Source organism: Pan troglodytes, chromosome 16 (assembly GCF_028858775.2).
Source record: "Pan troglodytes isolate AG18354 chromosome 16, NHGRI_mPanTro3-v2.0_pri, whole genome shotgun sequence".
NCBI classification, from domain to species: domain Eukaryota; kingdom Metazoa; phylum Chordata; class Mammalia; order Primates; family Hominidae; genus Pan; species Pan troglodytes.
The window spans coordinates 67,892,609-67,915,963 of NC_072414.2; the positions used below are offsets into that span (position 1 = coordinate 67,892,609).

At 42.3% G+C, this 23,355-nt stretch overlaps 1 protein-coding gene and 1 pseudogene across 26 annotated transcripts in view; both read right to left on the reverse strand.

The window, feature by feature from the left end:
* NRG4 (neuregulin 4) overlaps positions 1-23,355 on the reverse strand; it is a 127,135-nt gene that overhangs the window by 28,025 nt on the left and 75,755 nt on the right. The gene's annotated exons all lie outside the window — the stretch shown is intronic.
* LOC112205797 (U4 spliceosomal RNA) lies at positions 17,961-18,067 on the reverse strand (annotated as a pseudogene).

Genomic DNA, 23,355 nt, shown 5'->3' on the forward strand with positions numbered 1-23,355 from the left:
GCTGAGGTGGGAAGATCGCTTAAGCCTAGGACTTTGAGGTTGCAGTGAGCTATGATCATGCCACTGCAGTCCAGCCTAGGTGACAGAGCAAGACCCTGTCTCAAAAAATATATATACATATATATCAATAAAAAATATATATGGTGGGAAACACAATTTATAAATTTTAAATATAAATTACCAATTTTTCCGTAGTTTAAGTCAGTTAAATAAGCTGAGGAGAAAAAAGATTAGATGAAAATAATTTGTTTCTTTCTCTTCCAGCTCCAATTCCTGCTTCCCAAAAGGGAAATGGAATAAACACACATAAACACACACACACACACGCACCAATAGAAAGTTGACATAGAGACCACCATCACAATCTATCCATGTGCCATTACAAAATAAACACAGAAGGAAAGGGGCAGCATTCCACATAGTAAAAGAACTGGGTGCTAAATAGTTTTCAAAAGTATCTTTAAAATAACAAAAATAAAATAAAACCCTTCTATCATTCCTGTTTTTTAAAATAGAATTAAGTAGGTAACAATTATTTGTGACTGCTAAAGGTTTTTTTTTTTTTTTTTTTTTTTTTTCTTTTTTATTGATCATTCTTGGGTGTTTCTCGCAGAGGGGGATTTGGCAGGGTCACAGGACAATAGTGGAGGGAAGGTCAGCAGATAAACAAGTGAACAAAGTTCTCTGGTTTTCCTAGGCAGAGGACCCTGCGGCCTTCCGCAGTGTTTGTGTCCCTGGGTACTTGAGATTAAGGAGTGGTGATGACTCTTAACGAACATGCTGCCTTCAAGCATCTGTTTAACAAAGCACATCTTGCACCGCCCTTAATCCATTCAACCCTGAGTGGATACAGCACATGATTCAGAGAGCACAGGGTTGGGGGTAAGGTCACAGATCAACAGGATCCCAAGGCAGAAGAATTTTTCTTAGTACAGAACAAAATGAAAAGTCTCCCATGTCTACCTCTTTCTACACAGACACAGCAACCATCCGATTTCTCAATCTTTTCCCCACCTTTCCCCCCTTTCTATTCCACAAAACCGCCATTGTCTTCATGGCCCGTTCTCAATGAGCTGTTGAGTACACCTCCCAGATGGGGTGGTGGCCGGGCAGAGGAGCTCCTCACTTCCCAGTAGGGGCGGCCGGGCAGAAGCGCCCCTCACCTCCCGGACGGGGCGGCTGGCCGGGCGGGGGGCTGACCCCCCCCACCTCCCTCCCGGACAGGGCGGCTGGCCGGGCGGGGGGCTGACCCCCCACCTCCCTCCCGGAGGGGGCGGCTGGCCGGGCAGAGGGGCTCCTCACTTCCCAGTAGGGGCGGCCGGGCAGAGGCGCCCCTCACTTCCCCGACGGGGCGGCTGGCCCGGCGGGGGACTGACCCCCCCACCTCCCTCCCGGAGGGGGCGGCTGGCCGGGCAGAGGGGCTCCTCACTTCCCGGTAGGGGCGGCCGGGCAGAGGCGCCCCTCACCTCCCGGACAGGGCGGCTGGCCGGGCGGGGGGCTGACCCCCCCACCTCCCTCCCGGACGGGGCGGCTGGCCGGGCGGGGGGCTGACCCCCCCACCTCCCTCCCGGACGGGGCGGCTGGCCGGGCGGGGGGCTGACCCCCCCACCTCCCTCCCGGACGGGGCGGCTGGCCGGGCGGGGGGCTGACCCCCCACCTCTCTCCCGGACGGGGCGGCTGGCCGGGCGGGGGGCTGACCCCCCCACCTCCCTCCCGGACGGGGCGGCTGGCCGGGCAGAGGGGCTCCTCACTTCCCAGAAGGGGCGGCCGGGCAGAGGCGCCCCTCACCTCCCGGATGGGGCGGCTGGCCAGGCGGGGGGCTAACCCCCCCACCTCCCTCCCGGACGGGGTGGCTGGCCGGGCCGGGGGCTGACCCCCCCCACCTCCCTCCCAGACAGAGCGGCTGGCCGGGCAGAGGGGCTCCTCACTTCCCAGAAGGGGCGGCCGGGCAGAGGCGCCCCTCACCTCCCGGATGGGGCGGCTGGCCAGGCGGGGGGCTAACCCCCCCACCTCCCTCCCGGACGGGGCGGCTGGCCGGGCCGGGGGCTGACCCCCCCACCTCCCTCCCAGACAGAGCGGCTGGCCGGGCAGAGGGGCTCCTCACTTCCCAGTAGGGGCGGCCGGGCAGAGGCGCCCCCCCCACCTCCTGGACAGGGCGGCTGGCCGGGCAGGGGGCTGATCCCCCCATCTCCCTCCCGGACGGGGCGGCTGGCCAGGCGGGGGGCTGATCCCCCCACCTCCCTCCCAGACGGGGCGGCTGGCCGGGCGGGGGGCTGACCCCCCCACCTCCCTCCCGGATGGGGCGGCTGGCCGGGAGGGGGGCTGACCCCCCCACCTCCCTCCCGGACGGGGCGGCTGGCCGGGCAGAGGGGCTCCTCACTTCCCAGTAGGGGCGGCCGGGCAGAGGCACCCCTCGCCTCCCGGACGGGGCGGCTGGCCAGGCAGGGGGCTGACCCCCCCACCTCCCTCCCGGACGAGGCGGCTGGCCGGGCAGAGGGGCTCCTCACTTCCCAGTAGGGGCGGCCGGGCAGAGGTGCCCCTCACCTCCCGGACGGGGCAGCTGGCCGGGCGGGGGGCTGACCCCCCCACCTCCCTCCCAGATGAGGAGGGAGGACGCTCCTCACTTCTCAGACGGGGTGGCTGCCGGGCGGAGGGGCTCCTCACTTCTCAGACGGGGTGGCTGCCGGGCGGAGGGGCTCCTCACTTCTCAGACGGGGTGGCTGCCGGGCGGAGGGTCTCCTCACTTCTCAGACAGGGCGGCCGGGCAGAGACACTCCTCACATCCCGGACGGGGCGGCAGGGCAGAGGTGCTCCCCACATCTCAGACGATGGGCGGCCGGGCAGAGACGCTCCTCACTTCCCAGATGTGATGGCGGCCGGGAAGAGGCGCTCCTCACTTCCTAGATGGGATGGCGGCCGGGCAGAGACGCTCCTCACTTTCCAGACTGGGCAGCCAGGCAGAGGGGCTCCTCACATCCCAGACGATGGGCGGTCAGGCGGAGACGCTCCTCACTTCCCAGACGGGGTGGCTGCCAGGCAGAGGCTGCAATCTCGGCACTTAGGGAGGCCAAGGCAGGCGGCTGGGAGGTGGTTGTAGCGAGCCGAGATCACGCCACTGCACTCCAGCCTGGGCGCCATTGAGCACTGAGTTAACGAGACTCCGTCTGCAATCCCGGCACCTCGGGAGGCCAAGGCTGGCGGATCACTCGCGGTTAGGAGCTGGAGACCAGCCCAGCCCACACATCGAAACCCCGTCTCCACCAAAAAAATACGAAAACCAGTCAGGCGTGGCGGCGCACGCCTGCAATCGCAGGCACTCGGCAGGCTGAGGCAGGAGAATCGGGCAGGGAGGTTGCAGTGAGCTGAGATGGCAGCAGTACCGTCCAGCTTCGGCTCGGCATCAGAGGGAGACCGTGGAAAGAGGGGAGAGGGGAGAGGGGAGAGGGGGGAGGCGAGAGGGGAGAGGGGAGAGGGGGGAGGGGAGAGGGGAGAGGGGAGAGGGAGCTCTATCTACCACCGACTGCTAAAGGTTTTTTAAGGAAAAATTTTAGCTGTGAGAGCAATTCCTGTCATACTTTTAAAATAACTCTCAAGTTTTTAAATAATGTTAAAGATAGGGTTCAGTTTCCATTCTAGAAAAAATAACCAGAACCATTGATAAGTAATCCTGAAACGAGACAGTATAATTATTTTTGATAAGGAAGATCTCTTTTAAAAGCTATAAACTCATTACTCAGATTTCTTAAGGCTGTTTGAGTTTAAGTAAGATTGAAATTCAGGCCGGGCACAGTGGCTCATGCCTGTAATCCCAGCACTTTGCGAGGCTGAGGCAGGAGGATGGCTTGAGCCCAGGAGTTTGAGACCAGCCTGGGCAACATGGTAGAGAATCCGTCTCTACAAAAAATAACAAAAATTAGCTGGCTGGTGGCCCACGCCTGTAGTCACAACTACTCAGGAGGCTGAGGTGGGAGAATCACTTGAGCCCAGGTCAAGGCTATAGTGAGCCCTGATTGCACCACTGCACTCCAGCTAGAGCAACAGAGTGAGAGGCTATTCCAAATAAAAAAAAGAAAAAAAGAGGCCCGACGCAGTGCCTCCTGCCTGTAATCCCAGCAGTTTGGGAGGCCGAGGCGGGTGGATCATGAGGTCAGGAGATCGAGACCATCCTGGCTAACATGGTGAAACCCTGTCTTTACTAAAAATACAAAAAAAATTAGCTGTGCATGGTGGCGGGCGCCTGCAGTCCCAGCTACTTGCAGGCTGAGGCAGGAGAATGGCGTGAACCCGGGAGGCGGAGCTTGCAGTGAGCCGAGATCGGGCCACTGCACTCCAGCCTGGGCGACAGGGTGAGACTCTGACTCAAAAAAAAAAAAAAAAAAAAAAAAAAAAAATCAAAGAAGGAAAGATAAGCCAGCTTATATGACCATAAATGTTTTAACTGGACAATAAATACTTTGAGTTGGAAGGAGTCAAGGGAATGGTGTAAATACAAGTTTGTAATCAGATCAGGGTTTATGCAAATAGAAAAAGGCATACAAAGTAAACCAAGCGACACTAGGTTGTTCTATTATCTTACAGTTGGGATAAAGCAATCACATGCTCTTGTGGGAAAGTAGAAACCTGATGGTAATTTTAAGCAAATTCAAAGGATAAACAATCTTATCATTGTTAGGTCAAAACAGAACCTAGGGAAAGGCAAAGACAAATTTAAATATTACATTACTATCCAGGAAGTAGGACTGGCTAACCTAAAAATGAATTTTAAAATTTCAGATATTTACCAAACAAAAAAGTAAACACTGCCTACCAATGACTGTGTACAAGGATTCTACTTTTTAAGCTCTAGCTCATTTATGAAAATGTTATGACTTCATTGATGATACAATTATCAAATTTCAGGCAAACAGAATTAATCGACTCCTTCAAAAGTAAGGGTGGATTAAGTGGATATAGACAACTGGTAGTACTAGCACAGCATTTATACAAAACACAAAGAGGTCATGCTGCACCAGCATTTACCCAGAACTACGTAGCTCTCAGTCTTTATGTAAGTAACTCTCTTGCTAAATTACTTCTGGACCTTACTTCTGCACAAACTGTTTTAGCAAACAGTTGTGCCACCTAATGAGGTGAATACCAAGCAATAAGGGATCACCCATGTTTTCCTGGAATTGAAGATGGATGCTGGAACAGGTACAAATACTCCACTAGGTGAGAAATTCCGAAATTCAGAATCTAAGTTATACAAATTGGTTTTCTGGCTGAATACCACCAATTATCTGCTCCCAAACACAGAAGCTACGTTTAGTACATTGACATGAAATACATTCATTCGATTCTGTTGCATTCAAGGAAGTTGTTACAACATAGGAGACCTTTCACATGAATAAAATAACTCAGTTTTTAGTCATGTAAACAAACAGAGCACCATTTAGCTTCAAGAAACATTACTGGACTGTGAACTGGAAAAAACTGGTTTCTTCACCCTATTTCCATGCTTGTTGGCTATGTGATCTTGGGCAAGTCACTTAAGACTGTGAAATCAAAATAACATCACGTGCTTTAACTACATAGGGCTATTGTCAGAATCAAGTAAGAATGTCTAGAGTGCTTTGAACACTGAAACACACTATACAAGTGTGTTTACAAGGAATAAAATAACTAAGAAAAATTATAACTAGAAAAGGTTAAGAGCATGGTGATCAATAAATGTGCTATCATTATTTCTCAGAAAAAAAACCCACGTTTACAATATTATAAAAGACTTCGCTAACCAAAGGGAGATGCAATGTCGGTGCCACTTCACTTGGGCTGGTCTATCCTGGAAAGAGAAAGTCTAATACTGGCATACGTCAAATCTGGCTTCCACCTGATACTCTGTGTCAATCAAAGTTCAATTTGCAACTCATGAAAAATGGAAAAAACAAATCAAAAATGAAACTATTAGAAATGTTCAAGAAAACAACATGGGCTTGGATCCCTTTAATAAGTCAGCTGGGCGCGGTGGCTCACACCTGTAATTCCAGCAATGTGGGAGGCCAAGGTGGGTGGATCACAAGGTCAGGAGTTCAAGACCAGCCTGGCCAAGATGGTGAAACCCCATCTCTACTAAAAATACAAAAATTAGCCAGGGTGGTGGGAGGTGCCTGTAATCCCAGCTACCCGAGAGGCTGAGGCAGGGAATTGCTTGAATCCGGGAGGTGGAAGTTGCAGTGAGCTGAGATCGCGCCGCTGCACTCCAGCCTGGCAACAGAGCAAGACTCCGTCTCAAAAAAAAAAAAAAAAAAAAAAAAGTCTACAGCCATATAACAACACACAAACGTTGCCAAAATCCTATGAAACCCCTACTAGATTTTTATAGGCCAAGAAACAGTGAGAGAAGACTAGCTTGTGACCTTTGCATCTTTTATTAGCTAGTGCTATAAATGTAACTTCATTAAAGCCTTTATTAGATTCTTAATAATATGTAGAGATATTTAGCTAACATTCAATCTCACAAAATTTTTGTTGTTTAACGTCACATTTATATGACATTAGCACCATTAAAAACTGATAATTATTAGTACATCAAATGTATTAGTAAATTTAAGTCCAGTTATGAAGCAAAATCTTAGATTTTTTTTTTTTTTTTTTTTTTTTGAGATGGAGTCTTGCTTTTGTTGCTCAGGCTGGAGTGGAATGGTGTGATCTCAGCTCACTGCAACCTCTGCCTTCTGAGTTCAAGAGATTCTCCTGCTTCAGCCTCCTGAGTAGCTGGGACCACAGGTGTGCACCACCACACCCAGCTAATTTTTGTATTTTTAGTAGAGACGGGGTTTCACCATGTTGGCCAGGTGGGTCTCGAACTCCTGACCTCAAGTGATCTGCCCACCTCGGCGTCCCAAAGTGCTGGGATTACAGGTGTGAGCCAACGTGCCTGGCCGCAAAATCTGATTCTTTTAAGATTGACTGTTACCCAGATAACTTATATGCTGAAATGAACTACAAGTTGTATCTAAATGAACTACATGTTATGTATAAATAAGTCTTCATAGAGAATAATCCATATTTGTCACTAGGAAGGATATTGTTTATAATTTCATTGTGAAGGACTATAATTTCTTAGCTTAAGTAAGTCATTGAAAATTTGAAACATTTTATTTACTAAAACTAGCTAAGGCACAGTGAATGAAGAAGCATGTCGAACAAATGGTGAGAGTAAGCAACAGTAGTGTAAAAACATGACCCTCATTACTGAGTGTGTGCATTCGCTAGTCTTTTCCAATGGAGACTTTTTGGGAAAAACACCCATAGAATGCTGGTTGGGTCATGAGAGTACTGAGACAAAACTTTATAATTTGTTGATTTTCTTAATGTTGTCTTCTTTCTCCATATTAACAAAATCAAGTCTTTACTCTCCTTACTTTGCTGGCCTCAAAAAACGATCAGGGAGGAAATCTAAAACTGATCTAAAAAATAAAGTCTAAGGCTGGGTGCGGTGGCTCACGCCTGTAATCCCAGCACTTTGGGAGGCTGAGGTGGGCGGATCACGTCAGGTCAGGAGTTCGAGACCATCCTGGCCAACATGGTGAAACCCCGTCTCCACTAAAAATACAAAAATTAGCTGGGCATGGTGGTGGGTGCCTGTAATTCCAGCTACTCAGGAGGCTGAGGCAGGAGATCATTTGAACCCAGGAGGCAGAGGTTGCAGTGAGCCAAGACTGTGCCACTGCACTCCAGCCTTGGCGATAGAGCGAAACTCCATCTAAAAAAAAAAAAAAAAGTCTAGTGCTGGGTGCAGTGGCATGCAGCTGAGCGCGTAATCTCAGTTACTTGGGAGGTTGAGGTGGGTAGATGGCTTGAGGCCAGGAGTTTGAGACCAGCCTGGGCAACATAGCAAGACCCCTGTCTCAAAGCAAACAAAAATAAGTAAATAAAAGTCTATTAAAAAATCAGAAGAAAAAGTAAAACTACAAACAAAAAGTACATATATGTTTTTCTTAGTTTATCATTTTATGATACATATAGACTTGTATATACAAAGTATCTATACATAGAAATTGCTATGTGTCAATTTTTCCTTTAAGTAACCATTTCAATAAATATACAATTATGTTTAAATATTATAAATAATATGTTAATGGGCCTTTCCATTGTAGAAGTGTTTCACTGTCCATGTTTTGGTAAAACTTCAAGGGTTCAAGACCATAAACCAGGAACAGCTGGAAAGACTTACACTCTTAAATCACCAGACACTCAATTAAACCACAGTTCTCAACAGACAGTATTCATGCTGGCATCTTACCTTCCCAGGCTTCAGGTCTCAACAACCTTCTAATGCAGGGAAAATCTCATGCCCCAACTTGGAATAAGACAAAGAGAAGCCAGCATCAGTTCACTTCCTGACAAAAGAAGTTAAGTATTAGAGCTGGGCAAAAGTCACAGTTGTTACTCTGCGTGGTATTCCTACGTAGAAAATGAACTCTTACTGATGACATAATGGAGTATTTGCCCACTGCCTTCCAAAGAAAATAATGGATGATAAAGACAGTAATCAAAAGGATAACCAAAATTTGGAAGCAAATGCATAATTTGGTATAACTTCAGTATGCAGCAATAAGAAGAAAATGAAAAATCTTTAGAGTATACGTTGCCTTTCATTAGCCTTCAGCTTCTTTGAACAGTAAACCTGAGTTAGTTCTGAAAGGTAGTTTCTACTCTTGGATATGTGACACAAATCAGTAAGACAAACTCAGGTAAAGAGAAGTAGACCTAAGAGAGCAGGTATGTTCCCATAGTTTCATCACCATATCCTGCCATGTGTGCTTATTGTAAGAACAGTGATCTGGCAAAATGTGAAGGTTAAATAAAATTTATACTCTTTTTAAGTTTCGTTCTAAGCATGGTGAGGTCAAGAAAGATGTATCAGTTGTTACTGCTGAGAACACTAATGAAGAATCTTTTTCAGAAGTAAGGTTACTAAAATAAAAAGTGTTAACAAAATGCATAGCTAAACAGAGGAGTTGTTTTATGCATTTTAAACTGTTCTTTTATTATAAGCTTCAAGGCTGCTATTTCCATTCTTAAGGTGTTTCTAAAGATCAATCTAATTCTTGTTGTTTAAAAGCATATGGTATGTGCCAAAAGTCAAAGTAAAGAGGACTTTGTTTTAATTAATATCGCAGAGGCATTCTGAACTTTTTTCTTTGAACTACAACCTTCTACTAAATTTACAGATGAAAAGGCAGAACTCTTATCTAATAAGAGTGCCAAGAGCCAGTCTATCTTAACCATTTGATCTTAAGAAAGCCTTAAAAATTTCTGGGGTTAATCAAACAATTCATAAAATCCTGACAACTCCTTTTGAAAACTGAGTTTAGTAAAACACATAGCAAGGTCCAGCAAAATTGCTGAGAGACCAAAATACAACTGAGACAACACGTCCAATGAAGAAGCACAATAAATGTTGGTTTTCAAATTATAAGTGAAACTCAACCTTTATCATTTTACTTTCATATAACTAGCTTTTCATATATTCTATGTTTGTACTCCTAAACTGCTTCTCTTAAATAGATTTCAGTCTTTGTTTTATCACCTGACAAATGATAATTCCACCTATCGAAGACTGGGGGTGCTACTATTGTGGACAGGGGACAGAGCTGGGCCTTGGCCTAGGCAGCAGGGACCGTCCCAGGTCTGAGCCTGTGGCTCTATGGGCAGGTACTGGTTGGGAATGACCCTCAGGGAGGGCCCTGGTGAAACCAGACCTTACCAGGTCACTCTCGATAATTATTCCAATGGTAATTCTTTGCCAAGTTAAACCTCCTCCCATCAGAGTCCCACCTCCACACTGTGCAATGTTTGGCTCTGAAGTGATCCTCTGGATGGGTCACAAGATGCATGGAGGAAAGTGAGACAGCAAGAAAAGGCCTCACCTAGCTAAGGATGCAGGGATAGGTGAAGACAAACTCCTTGCCCCCATGCTTGCTCAAAGAATCTTGTAAGTTCCAGCTGAAATGTTGAAAGATTAGGGCCTGGCTGACCTTGTGTCTAAGTGGGCCAAGAAGTCAAGGATTGCTTCCTGGATTGTTCTCTAGAGAAAGACTGAAGCAGACAACAGAAAAAGATGACCAGGTGTCCTGTCAAATGCACCTTTCTGGGTTATCTGATTCTATAAGTACCTGTGATTTTCATTGTCTTCGAGCTATTTTACAATTCTGTAAATTGTAGAAAACTTATGCTAATGCAAATGAATTTTGTCCAGTATAATACAACAGATTGCCCTGTGGATACCGACTAGTTTCATACCTATTTGTAAATTCATTTCAACATGTTTGATTACCTGTACATATGTGTGTGGTTTGAATTCTCCTTTAAGCCAGTTGTGACATCTATTGGTTCCCTCATTAATCAGTTCCTCATTAACTGTAGAAACAATAAGGGTTTTGGTTTTACAGTTTGACCATCTCATGATCTCTGTAGAAGGTGATATAGATCTATCCCTATTGGGTGAGATGACAGAGAATCTGGTTATACTTAAAAAAAAATTTGTCTGTTTTCTTTAAGCTCAAATCAATTAAACATGTTATGCCCACTGGGAAGGAGAACACCTCTTTGATTTTGGACCAGAGAGATTTTGTGTTTCTGTGTTTACTCTTGACTTGTGCCAAACTTGTAGACATGAAGCTGTAAGCTCTGTCTCTATGTGTCCAAAATTCAGAAAGGCCTTTCCCTCTCATTATGTGAGATATAATATCCTATCTATAGAGGATATTATTACAGTATAATGTCTCTTAAATTCAAGGAGCTTTGTTCTTATTGACTTACAGAGATAAGTAAGTTCTTATGTAATTTGAATATTCTTATAATTCCCAGAAAAAGGAAATTGGACTTCTAGTGCTTTAAATGTGCTAAACTCAAATTCTTCTCACCAAAACTAAGAAACATTTTTAAAAAATCTAAGTTCATAATAAGAGTAAAATTGTGAACAGTGCCACAATAAACATACGTGTGCACGTGCCTTTATAGTAGAATGATGGGATTGCTGGGTCAAATGGCATTTCTAGTTCTAGATTCTTGAGGAATCCACACACTGTCTTCCACAATGGTTGAACTAATTTATACTCCCACGAATAGTGTAAAAGCGTTCCTATTTCTCCATATCTTCTCCAGCATCTGTTGTTTCCTGACTTTTTAATGATTATCATTCTAAATGGCATGAGATGGTATCTCATTGTGGTTTTGATTTGCATTTCTCTAACGACCAGTGATGATGAGCCTTTTTTCATATGTTTGTTGGCCACATAAATGTCTTATTTTGAGAAATGTCTGTTCATATTCTTTGCCCACTTTTTGATGGGGTTGTTGGTTTTTTTTTTGTAAATTTGTTTAAGTTCCTTATGGATTCTGGATATTAGCCCTTTGTCAGATGGATAGATTGCAAAAACTTTCTCACATTCTGTAGGTTGCCTGTTCACTCTGATGATAGTTTCTTTTGCTGTGCAGAAGCTCTTTAGTTTAATTAGATCCCATTTGTCAATTTTGGCTTTTGTTGCCATTGCTTTTGGTGTTTTAGTCATGAAGTCTTTGCCCATGCTCACATCCCGAATGGTATTGCCTAGGTTTTCTTCTAGGGTTTTTATGGTTTTAGGTCTTAACGTTTAAGTCTTTAATTCATCTTGAGTTAATTTTTGTATAAGGTGTAAGGAAGGGGTCCAGTTTCAGTTTTCTGCCTATGGCTACCCAGTTTTCCCAACATCATTTATGAAGTGGAGAATCCTTTCCCCCTTGCTTATTTTTTGTCAGGTTTGCCAAAGATCAGATGGTTGTAGAGGTGTGGCATAATTTCTGAGGCCTCTGTTCTGTTCCATTGGTCTATATATCTGTTTTGGTACCAGTACCATGCTGTTTTGGTTACTGTAGCCTTATAGTATAGTTTGAAGTCAGGTAGGGTAATGCCTTCAGCTTTGTTCTTCTTGTCCAGGACTGTCTTGGCTATACAGGCTCTTTTTTGGTTCCATATGAAATTTAAAGTAGGTTTTTCTAATTCTGTGAAGAAAGTCAATGGTAGCTTGACAGGGATAGCATTGAATCTCTAAATTACTTTGGACAGTGTGGCCATTTTCAAGATATTGATTCTTCCTATCCATGAGCATGGAATGTTCTTCCATTTGTTTGTGTCCTCTCTTATTTCCTTGAGCAGTGGTTTGTAGTACTCCTTGAAGAGGTCCTTCACATCCCTTGTAAGTTGTATTCCTAGGTATTTTATTCTCTTAGTAGCAATTGTGAATGGGAATTCACTCATGATTTGGCTCTCTGTTTGTCTGTTATTGGTGTATAGGAATGCTTGTGATTTTTGCACACTGATTTTGTATCCTGAGACGTTGCTGAAGTTGCTTATCAGCTTAAGGAGATTTGGGGCTGAGGGTTTTCTAAATATACAATCATGTCATCTGCAAACCCAGAGACAATTTGACTTCCTCTCTTCCTATTTGAATACCCTTTATTTCTTTGTCTTGCCTGATTGCCCTGGCCAGAACTTCCAATACTATGTTGAATAGGAGTAGTGAGAGAGGGCATCCTTGTCTTGTGCTGGTTTTCAAAGGGAATGCTTCCAGCTTTTGCCCATCCAGTATGATATTGGCTGTGGGTTTGTCATAAATAGCTCTTACTATTTTGAGATACATTCCATCAATACCTAGCTCATTGAAAGTTTTTAGCATGAAGGGGTGTTGAATTTTATTGAAGGCCTTTTCTGCATCTGTTGAGAGAATCATGTGGTTTTTGTCATTGGTTCTGTTTATGTGATGGATTACGGGTATTGATTTGCATATGTTAAACCAGCCTTGCATCCCAGGGATGAAGCTGACTTGATCGTGGTGGATAAGCTTTTTGATGTGCTGCTGGATTCAGTTTGCTAGTATTTTATTGAAGATTTTCATATCGATGTTCATCAGGGATACTGGCCTGAAATTTTCTTTTTTTATTGTGTCTCTGCCAGGTTTTGGTATCAAGATGATGCTGGCCTCATAAAATGAGTTAGGGAGGAGTCCCTCTTTTTCTATTGCTTGAAATAATTTCAGAAGGAATGGTATCAGGTCCTCTTGGTACCTCTGGTAGAATTCGGCTGTGAATTCATCTGGTCCTGGGTTTTTTTTGGTGGGTAGGCTATTAATCACTGCCTCAATTTCAGAACTTGTTATTGGTCTATTCAGGGATTCGACTTCTTCCTGGTTTAGTGCTGGGAGGGGGTATGTGTTCAGGAATTTATCCATTTCTTCTAGATGTTCTAGTTCATTTGTGTAGAGGTGTTTATAGTATTCTCTGATGTTAGTTTGTATTTCTGTGGGATCAGTGGTGATATCCCCTTTATCATTTTTATTGTGTCTATTTGATTCTTCTCTCTTTTCTTCTTTATTAGTCTGGCTAGCAGTCTATCTATTTGGTTAATCTTTTCAAAAAACCAGCTCCTGGATTCATGGAGTTTTTGAAGGATTTTTCGTGTCTCTATCTCTTTCTGTTCTGCTCTGATCTTAGTTATTTCTTGTCTTCTGCTAGCTTTTGAATGTGTTTGTTCTTGCTTCCTTGTTCTTTTAATTGTGATGTTAGGGTGTTGATCTTTCCTGCTTTCTCCTGTGTGCATTTAGCGCTATAAATTGCCCTCTAAACACTGCTTTTGCTGTGTCCCAGAGATTCTGGTATGTTGTGTCTTTGTTCTCATTGGTTTCAAATAACTTCTTTATTTCTGCCTTAATTTTGTTATCTACCCAGTAGTCATTCAGGATTAGATTGTTCAGTTTCCATGTAGTTGTGTGGCTTTGAGTGAGTTTCTTAATCCTGAGTTCTAATTTGGTTGCACTGTGGTCTGAGAGACTGTTTGTTATGATTTTCATTCTTTTGCATTTGCTGAGCAGTGTTTTACTTCCAATTATGTAGTCAATTTTAGAATAAGTGCGATGTGGTGCTGAGAAGAATGTATATTCTTTTGATTTGGGATGAAGAGTTCTGTAGACGTCTATTAGGTCTGCTTGGTCCAGAGCTTAGTTCAAGTTCTGAATATCCTTGTTAATTTTCTGTCTCGTTGATCTAATATTGACAGTGGGGTGTTAAAGTCTCCCACTATTATTGTGTGGGAGTCTAAGTCTTTTTGTATGCCTCTAAGAACTTGCTTTATGAATCTGAGTGCTCTTTTATTGGGTGCATACATATTTAGGATAGTTAGCTCTTCTTGCTACATTGATCCCTTTACCATTATGTAATACCCTTCTTTGCCTCTTTTGATCTTTGTTGGTTTAAAGGCTGTTTTATCAGAGACTAAGATTGTAACCCCTATCTTTTTTTCTTTCCATTTGCTTGGTAAATATTCCTCCATCCCTTTATTTTGAGCCTATATGTGTCTTTGCATGTGAGATGGGTCTCCTGAATAGAGCACACCAGTGAGTCTTGACTCTATCCAATTTGCCAGTCTGTGTCTTTTAATTGGGGCATTTAGCCCATTTACATTTAAGGTTAATATTGTTATGTGTGGATTTGATCCTGTCATTATGATATTAGCTGGTTATTTTGCCTGTTAGTTGATGCAGTTTCTTCATAGTGTCAATGGTCTTTACAATCTGGCATGTTTTTGCAGTGGCTGGTACTGGTTTTTCCTTTCCATGTTTAGTGCTTCCTTCAGGAGCTCTTGTAAGGCAGGCCTGGTGGTAACAAAGTCTCTCAGCATTTGCTTGTCTGTAAAGGATTTTATTTCTCCTTTGCTTATGAAGCTTAGTTTGGCTAGATATGAAATTCTGCGTTGAAAATTCTTTTCTTTAAGAGTGTTGGATATTGGCCCCCACTCTCTTCTGGCTTGTAGGGTTTCTGCAGAGAGATCTGTTGTTAGTCTGATGAGCTTCCCTTTGTGGGTAGGTAACCCGACCTTTCTCTCTGGCTGCCCTTGACATTCTTTCCTTCATTTCAACCTTGGTGAATCTGACAATTATGTGTCTTGGGGTTGCTCTTCTTGAGGAGTATCTTGTGGTGTTCTCTGTATTTCCTGAATTTGAATGTTGGCCTGTCTTGCTAGGTTGGGGAAATTCTCCTGGATAATATCCTGAAGAGTGTTTTCCAACTTGGTTCCATTCTCCCTGTCACTTTCAGATACACCAATCAAACATAGGTTTGGTCTTTTCACATAGTCCCATATTTCGTTCCTTTTCATTTTTTTCTCTAATCTTGTCTTCATGCTTTATTTCATCAATTGATCTTCAACATCTGATATCCTTTCTTCCACTTGATCGATTTGTCTATTGATACCCGTGTATGCTTTACGAAATTCTTGTGCTATGTTTTTCAGCTCCATCAGGTCACTTATGTTCTTCTCTACACTGGCTCTTCCAGTTAGCAATTCCTCTAACCTTTTTTCAAGGTTCTTAGCTTCCTTGTATTGGGTTAGAACATGCTCGTTTAGCTTGAAGGAGTTTGTTATTACCCACCTTCTGAAGCCTACTTCTGTCAATTTGTCAAACTCATTCTCCATCCAGTTTTGTTCCCTTGCTGGCAGGGAGTTGTGATCCTTTGGAGGAGAAGAGGCGTTCTGGCTTTTGGAATTTTCAGCCTTTTTGCATTGGTTTTTCCTCATCTTCGTGGATTTATCTACCTTTGGTCTTTGATGTTGTTGACCTTCGGCTGGGGTTTTTTTGTGGACACCCTTTTTGTTGATGCTATTCCTTTCTGTTAGTTTTCCTTCTAACAGTCAGGCTCCTCTGCTGCAGGTCTGCTGGAGTTTGCTGGAGGTCCACTCCAGACCCCGTTTGCCTGGTATCACCAGCGAAGGCTGCAGAACAGCAAAGATTGCTGCCTGTTCCTTCCTCTGGAAGCTTCATCCTAGAGGGGTACCCGCCAGATGCCAGCCAGAGGTCTCCTGTATGAGATGTCTGTTGACCCCTGCTGGGAGGTGTCTCCCAGTCAGGAGGCATGGGGGTCAGGGACCCACTTGAGGCGGCAGTCTGTCCCTTAGCAGAGCTCGAGTGCTGTGCTGGGAGATCTGCTGCTCTCTTCAGAGCCACCAGGCAGGAATGTTTAAGTCTGTTGAAGCTGTGCCCACAGCCGCCCTTCCCGCAGGTGCTCTGTCCCAGGCAGATAGGAGTTTTATCTGTAAGTCCCTGACTGGGGCTGCTGCCTTTCTTTCAGAGATGCCCTGCCCAGAGAGGAGGAATCTAGAGAGGCAGTCTGGGTACCGCCGCTTTGTGGCACTGTGGTGGGCTCTGCCCTGTCCAAACTTCCCAGCAGTTTTGTTTACACTATGAGGGGAAAACTGCCCACTCAAGCCTCCAGATGCCCCTCCCCCGACCAAGACCGAGCATCCCAGGTCGACTTCAGACTGCTGTGCTGGCAGCGAGAATTTCAAGCCAGTGGATTTTAGCTTGCTGGCCTCCATGGGGGTGGGATCCACTGAGCTAGACCACTTGGCTCCCTGGCTTCAGCCCCCTTTCCAGGGGAGTGAACGGTTCTGTCTCACTGGTGTTCCAGGCGTCACTGGGGTATGAAAAACTCCTGCAGCTAGCTCTGTGTCTGCCAAAATGACCACCCAGTTTTGTGCTTGAAATCCAGGGCCCTGGTGGTGTAGGCACCCGAGGGAATCTCCTGGTATGCGGGTTGCAAAGACCGTGGGAAAAGCATAGCATCTGGGCCAGAATGCACCATTCCTCATAGTCCCTTGGCACTTCCCTTGGCTAGGGGAGGGAATTCCCCCAACCCTTGTGCTTCCCGGGTGAGGTGACACCCCACCCTGCTTCGGCTCACCCTCTGTGGGCTGCATCGACTGTCTAACCAGTCCCAGTGAGATAAGCCAGGTACTTCAGTTGGAAATGCAGAAATCACCTGCCTTCTGCGTTGGTCTCGCTGGGAGCTGCAGACCAGAGCTGTTCCTGTTTGGCCATCTTATCACTTCTTTCTTTTGGGAACATTCCCAATCTTCTCTTCTAGCTTTTTTTTTTTTTTTTTTTTTAAATGGAGTCTCACTCTGTTGCCCAGGCTGGAGTGCAGTGGTGTGATCTCGGCTCACTACAACCTCTGCCTCCCAGGTTCAAGTGATTCTCCTGCCTCAGCCTCCCAAGTAGCTGGGATCACAGGTGCCTGCCACCATGCCCAGCTAATTTTTGTATTTTTAGTAGAGATGGGATTTCACCATGTTGGCCAGGCTGGTCTCCAACTCCTGACCTCAAGTGATCTGCCCACCTCAGCCTCCCAAAGTGCTGGGATTACAGGCATGAGCTACCGTGCCCAGCCTCTTCTAGCTATTTTGAAATATACAATAAATCTAGCAGTATTTTTGTACCCATTCACTAACCTCTCTTCGTTTTCCCCACATCCACCCAGTACCCTTCCCAGCCTCTGGTAACCATATTCAACTCTCTACCTCCCTGAGATCAATATTTTTTGGCTTTCACATATTAGTGAGAGCATGCAGTATTTGTCTTCTCATGCCTAGATTATTTCCCTTAACATAATGACCTACGGCTCCATTGATGTTGCTGCACATGACAGGACTTCATTTTTTTTATGGCTGAATAATATTCTATTGTGTCTATACCTACATTTTCTTTATCCATTCACCTGTTGATGGACACTTAGGTTAATTATGTATCTTGGCTATTGTGAATAGTGCTGCAATATACATGGGAGTACAGACATCCCTTTAATATACCTTTTATTTTTTGAGACATATACCCAGCAGCAGGATTGCTGGATCATATGGTGGATCTATTTTCAGGTTTTAGAGGAACCTCCATACTGTTTTCCATAGTGGCTGTACTAGTTTCATTCCCAATAGTGTACTACCATTCCCGTTTCTCTATATTCTCACCAGCATCTATTATTTTTGTCTTTCTGATAATAGCTGTGTTAACTGGGGTGAGATGATATCTCATTGTAGTTTTGATTTACATTTCCCCCATGGTTAGCAATGTTGAACATTTTTTTCATCTGTTGGCCATTTATATGCCTTCTTTTAAGAAATGTCTATTCAGATTACATGTCCATTTTTTTCAATTAGCAATAATTGTGCCTCAGATAAACCTTATTGGCTACAATACTGCCACTGCACAAAGCTATATCTCCACTTTTTTCATCAGATTATTTGGGCTTTTTTTTCCTGCAGAATTGTTGGAGTTCCTTATACATTCTCATTACTAATCCCTTGTCAGATGGATAGCTTGCAAACATTTTGTCCCATTCTGTAGGTTGTCTCTTCACTCTGTTGGCTGTTCCTTTGCTGAGCAGAAGCTTTCTAGCCTGATGTAATCCCATTTATCTATGTTTGCTTTTGTTACCTGTGCTTTTGAGGTCTTACTAAAAAAAAATCTTTGCCCAGATCAGTGTCCTAAAGCATTTCCCCCTATGCATTCTTCTAATAGTTTCATAGTTTCAGGTTTTATATTTAAGTCTTTAATCCATTTTTGTGTATAGTGTATAGTTAGACAGCTAATAGCATTTGCCTGTGGTTATATCAGCAAAACTCTTTATACTATTCTTATCTCCAAATTGGGTGGATTTTGACCTCTCTTTTTCTGTAGTTGGGCTGTTTTAATAAACATTTATTTGAACACATGGGTTTTGAAGAGAAACACACAAACAAGATAATTTTATCTTGGTGCCCCCTTTAATTATTATTTGTTAAGGTCAAAATAGCTAAAAATAAAATCTGTTATAAAAGTTTACATTTTATTGAAAAGGTTACATTTCCAGCTTTAATCATAACTGAATTGCATAAGACCAGTAAAATGCTGGCCCCAAAAAATGTTGTAAACAATGATCATTCATTGTTCACCCAACTATGATACATTTTATTTTCTGGATATTATATTAAGAGCTTAACTTGAATAAGAAGTCAATCAAACTGAATATACTGTATTTTAATGTTTAGTTTTTATATGTCTAAGTAAATTTACTAAATTATGCTTTCATTACATAAATTTCTTGCCTCCTATATATGCCCATTCTCAATCAATTTAATTAATTCTTATTAAAACAAGACAAATTACAAAGAGTTCATCTGAAATTGTACTGCAAATGATAACTGAACCTTCTTTGTTAGCTTTTGTATCCTACAGCCGCCACATGGGAGACTTTCAGAATTATTTTATTGGTAAGTCAACTAATTTATCATTTTTTCTTGAAAGACGTTTGTGGCTATATATGCAGTATCTAAATATTACCTAACTTTTATTGACTGTTTTTACTATTTTTCACCTGATAAGCTTTTAGCATGTTCAAAATACATATATGAGAAAGAATTTGGCTTAAAAAGGTCTACAAACTAGAATTGAACAAGAACCATGTTCAGTAGTACAAAAGTTCATTTCAGAACAAAAATAAATGGAAAAGAAAGCATGTCAAGGAATTTTACAAAGCACACAAGAAACTTTCACCTTTTCCAAAATGTCTGGACTCCAGAGATAGGGAAAACAAAAATAGAGATTAGTGAAAGCAGAAATAATGTGGGTGGGTTTAAAAATACTGGGTAAATTCAAAATGAATACATTTTTTTCTTTGGGGATTTTTTTTTTTTTTTACTGATGTTAGTTCATACAAGTTGAATATCCCTAATCCAAAAGTCTAAAATCTGAACTACTTCTGATCTCAAGCATTTAGGATAAAGGATACTCAACCTGTATAATCAAATACAGCAAACCAGCAGAAAGTATAAGGAAGAATACACTCAGTATGAATGTCAGGCGTAATCTAGGGTATCTCCAAGCCAAAGGGTAAAGTGTTTCAAAGTTTTCTTTGGCATCCTTTCACTTCACTTTTCAATTTTCTGTTGCCACATAGCATCCAGAGCCCAGAGTCCTAAAGGTACTTAGGATACCCTAGTGCAGTGATATCAAGACAAGGTCTCACGTTCCAGATCACTCTTTGCCTCCTACATCCCTCAGAGACTTCATTCAGTTCTAATAAATTGATTTCTACTATTAAGTATTACTCACTAACATTCATTAGCTCTGTAAGAGAAAAAATAAAAAATGGTAAAGGTGGGGGAAAGAGATTTTTTAGAGTGATAAAATAATTCCAAAGTAAATAGAAAGAAGGAATTAATAAAGGAAGAAATAAATGAGTTAGAAACAGAAAAAGAGAATGAAACCAAAATACATAAATCCAAGAGCTGGTTCTCAGTAAAATGAAATGAAATGAACTTGAGAGAAAGCACATTTGGTGAATTGCAGATGGCTACAAATTCTTTGTCACTCCTCTCACTGAGTGCTGGGGTCTATTTCCCCTCCCTTTGAATCTCAGTGCCCTATGACTTGCTTTGACAAGGAGAATATGGTAGATGATGCTTCATAATTCTTAAAGTTAGGCATTAACAGATCAACAGCTTCCACTGTGGTCTATTGGAATACTCCCTTTTAGTCTCCATGTATGAAGTCTGACTATCCTCTGGGGAGAGAGACCTGAATCTACTTTAAATGTTTCAGATCCTGCCAAATACCCAGCTGAACACAGCTCCTGAGTAACCCTTGCCAATACCATGTAGAGGAGAACAACCACCCAGCATCACCTGCTTGAATTCCCAAGAATTCTGAGTAAATTATAATATGGTTGCTATTTTAAGCCACTGAGTTTTGGGGTAGTATGTTACACAGAAATAGATAATCCTAGAAGTAAGGTGTTTGTGTAACTAAAAACTTAAAAATTTGTGGCATTGGATTTTGGACCAAGCAGTAGGTGGAGGCCTAAGGGGCAGTAAGGAAACTGCTAGTAGCAGCTGCAAGTACAATGAGGAAATTGCTATTGAAGGCTGAATGCAGCCCTGTGAGTGACCCAAGATGACACCACGTAGAGTGGCACTGCCTAGGTGAGACCAGCCCAAATACCTGTCAAATGGTCGTTTTTGAAGCTACTGATTTTTAGGGTTGTTTTTATGCAAAATAGATAACCAAACTACAAAATATAAGTGAAGATATGCCAGAGGAAATTTAACCACAGAAATGGATAAAATGTTTTAAAATCAGAAAAGAGGCTATTTTGATAAATTCTTTACCAATAAATTTGAAAACCTGGATGAATTGGAAAATTTTGCTTAAAAATATAATTTACAAAAAAAAAAAAATCACCCCCAAAGAAACAGAAAATCTAATAAAGACTGATTTACAGAGAAGAAAATTCAAATAGATCATTCTCCATAAAACAAATTTAGGAACTATTGCTAAGAAAACCTAGATCCAGACAGCTTCATAGAGAATTCTTCCAGACTTTAAACATTAGATAATTCTAATGCTAAACTATTCTAAAACTTAGACAAAGGAGAAAAATATTCAAACTCCTTCAATGAAATAAGGATATTGTCGATCCCAAAACCTAACAAAGATTGTACCAATAAGAAAACCGTAGGTCATTCTCACAAATGTCAACACAAAAATCCTCAATAAAATAGAATAAGAATCAGCAGACCATTAAAAGAATAGTAAGTGGGCCATACTCCAGAAACACAAGAATGATTCAAAATCAGGACTAATAATACAATTCATCATGTAGATATAGTTAAAGAGAAAAAAACATGATCATGTCCTTAGACTGTAAAAAAGCATTCGATAAAATTCAATGACCATTCTTGATTTAAAACAATAAGTGGAATATGAGAGGTTCCACTTCTGGGTATGACTAGCTAAGATGCTACAGAATGACCACCACTTCTAGCTCCCTGCAGAAAACTATAAAGACTTGGACAAAATATGAAAAGCAAATACCTGAAGGTCCAGGAGAATGAAGAGATAAAGACAGATTCTGGAGGGGAGGTCACGCTAGTTTGGAGGAAGTACAAGTAAATTCCTGTTTCTGCAGCTTTTAGCCTGGGGCTAAGCCACCTAGTGAGTACAGCAGCTATGGGGGCCTTGCATGGAAGAACTCTTTCTGATCTGAGGAACTAGAAAAAAGAAGCTATGAAGCCATGAATGCTGAAAGAGTAGGAGAATTCTGGGCGAGCATGAGCCAAAGAGGGGATCCCCAAGCCCAAGCTGTCTCCCCACATCTCTAACAGACACCTGAACTAGGTGGGCTCAGAACAAATTTAAAACACACCATCTAAAAACAAAACATCTGAACAGACTGGACCTTCTACATAAGAAAACATGTTTGCAGTAGAAGCCCAGCCAAGAAAACTGCTTACTAAACAAAGGAAACCATGCTTATCGGAAAAATAATAGCATTTAGAATATCCATAATCTAACACTCCTAATGTCCCAGAAACAATCCAAAATCACCAAGTATACAAAGAACCAAAAAATCAAATGTTCTCAAGAGAAAGAAAATAAATTGAGTCCAAACCCAAGACGAACCAGATATTGGAACAAACAGACAAGAATCAAGCCGCTAATATAACTATCCTCAATGAGGCAAAACATATTTACAATGCATAAAAAGTCTTAGCAGAGAAATGGTAAGTCTCAGCAGAGATACAGAAACAAACAAAGACATTGAGGTCTGAAAACTAATAAAAACCCTCAATAAAACAGAAATATAGTTACTTCCTTAGCATGATAAAATATATCCATCCCAGCCAAAAATTAGCATCAGATTTCCTGGAAAAAGTAAAGACATTCCCATCAAAGTCAAAAAACAATAAAAAGTAAAAAACACTCACTGCTACCCCTATTATTTAATATTGTACTGAAGGTCCTAACCACAATTAGACAAGATACAGAAATAAAAGGCACAGCCATTAGAAAGAGATAAGTAAAACTATTACTATTTATAGATGATATGATTATACATCTTGAAAACCCAAAGGAATAAAATAAAAAACTCCTACAAATAGTAACATAACTCAATAAGATAGCAGGGGAAATTAACATAAAGAAATCACTAGCTTTCTTATATACAGACAATAATTAGAAGATAGGCAGGAAAAGCCCCAGTCACAATACAAACAAAATGATGAAATAACTAAGAATAAATTTAAGAAATATGTAAAACCTATATGAGGGAAATTCTAAAACATATTCTAGGCTAAATAGATTCAACTTTATAAACATATAAATTCTAAATTAATTTATGAATATAAATGTTATCCCAATATCTATAGGAAGAAAGCTTTAAAACACATTCTAGATGAAATAAATTCAATCTTATAAACACATAAATCCTAAGTTAATTTACGAATATAAATGTTACCCCAATATCTAAAAACAAAAATGATAAAAGTTCCTGAAAAAAATACACGGCAGGGGAGAGACGAACAGGCAGAGCACAGAGGATTTTTAGGATAGCGAAAATACCTGGTATGATAGTATAATGGTGGATACATGTCATTACATTTGCACAGACCCATAGAATGTACAACACCATGGGTGAACCCTGAACTATGGACTTTGGTGATTATGATGTGTTGATGCAGGTTCC